Raw genomic sequence first — 1,663 nt, 5'->3', positions numbered from 1 at the left:
GTGGTTGTGTCAGGAAGGTGAGCATCATAGAATGCCAATTTAATAGAAGAAAGTATTCTTGCATTGAGGGAGTATTGAGGCCCAATGTCCTTCTGCTAGCTTAATACTAAACCTATAAATATATGCACATAGATCTATTTCCCTGTCATATATAAATATATTTACATATGTACTTGCCTGTATTTATACCTCTATAAATGCCCTTTGCTTCCCAGCTCTTTCCTGTATTTCCATTGAATTTCCTCTTGTCCCACTATCATGTTCAGTCACCACAAGGGTTTCAGCAATTTCTCTTGGTTACATTACCCTTGATCATGCCCTACCAGGTCTCCTACACCCTACTTACCACCGATGTGGATCACTTGTTGTTCCCTTGTCCCTGGGTTTGTTAACACCACTACCTTTCCCCCCACCTTCCCCTCTCCCAAATCCCCCCTGGAACTGTTGGTCCTGTGGTTTTCTCCTCCAGATTGTTCATCCAGCCTATCTCATTTAGACAGACGTGCAGAGATAATAACACACACAAAAACAAGACATAGCAAAACCAAGCAACAATATACAACAAAACAACAACAACAAACCAATGACCAACAAACAAAACAAAACACAACAAGAAAGAAAAGCTTGTAGTTAGTTCAAAGATTGTTTGTTGGCCTTTAGGAGTGTTTTCCAGTCCAGTCTGTTGGGGCACCACACACTGGTCCCAAAGCCCACCTTCATAATTCCCTGGGGCCCTTGCTGCTCCATTCCCTTGCTGTTCTGTTGCACCCCCTCAGTGTTTTGCCTCGGTGTGGCGGTTTCAGATTGGGTGCAAATCCCACACTGTGTCTCCCGTGTTGTCCCCCGCAGGGCCATGGGTCAGTGAGGGGCATCATGTCTCATAGTGGGGCTGGCCATGTGGTCCTCTCTGTGGACTGGCTGCTTTAATTGGGAACATCGTCCTCACGGCCTGGTGAGCCAGAATGTGCTCTACTCTTTCCTCCTCCCCCTTCATCTGCTCCTGTGTGCTTCGATCAGATATGTCCCTCTCCCCAGAGCTGCAGATTCAATGCCATCCTTTGAAATAAATTCTTCTGTGGGGAGGGGCAGGTGTCCACTTAGTAGTTGGAATTGGGGCCAGCCCCCCAGACCTTTCCACTGGTTCACTACTCCACGCCGGCATGTTGTACTCACATCTTGGAGTACTAGGTTGAAATCTGGTGCCTCTTTCCCTGTGGAGATATAAACAATACCCTCCCCTTGGGTGGGTTAGTGCCCTGTGTCCCTGCTACCCATTTCTTTTTTATTTTTATTTCTTTTCCCTTTCCCCACCTCCTTTTTAGTTGTCTACCATGTGTATCCTTGTATTTGGTCTGGTTCCTGCCATATTACCTGGTCCTCACCTCAGGAATGTTTGTATACAGTAGCTTTTTCCCTATATCCCTTTTGCATTTTTTTGGAAAGCTTACCTCAGCGGACTCATGTTGTACTTATGCTTTTGTGCTTGGCTTACTTCGCTTACCATGATTTCCTCCAGTTCTTCCCATGCAGCAATGGGTTTCATATGTTTATCACTGCTTTTTTGCGATGCGTAGTATTCTATGTATGTATATACCACAGGTTTTTTAAAAAAAATCATTTTATTAGGGGCTCATACAACTCTTATCACAATCCATACACACAT

The sequence above is a fragment of the Echinops telfairi genome, unplaced genomic scaffold (genome assembly GCF_000313985.2).
Source record: "Echinops telfairi isolate 266 unplaced genomic scaffold, ASM31398v2 ScPeMD7_4;HRSCAF=17, whole genome shotgun sequence".
NCBI lineage: Eukaryota > Metazoa > Chordata > Mammalia > Afrosoricida > Tenrecidae > Echinops > Echinops telfairi.
Note: the sequence above shows the minus strand (reverse complement) of the source record.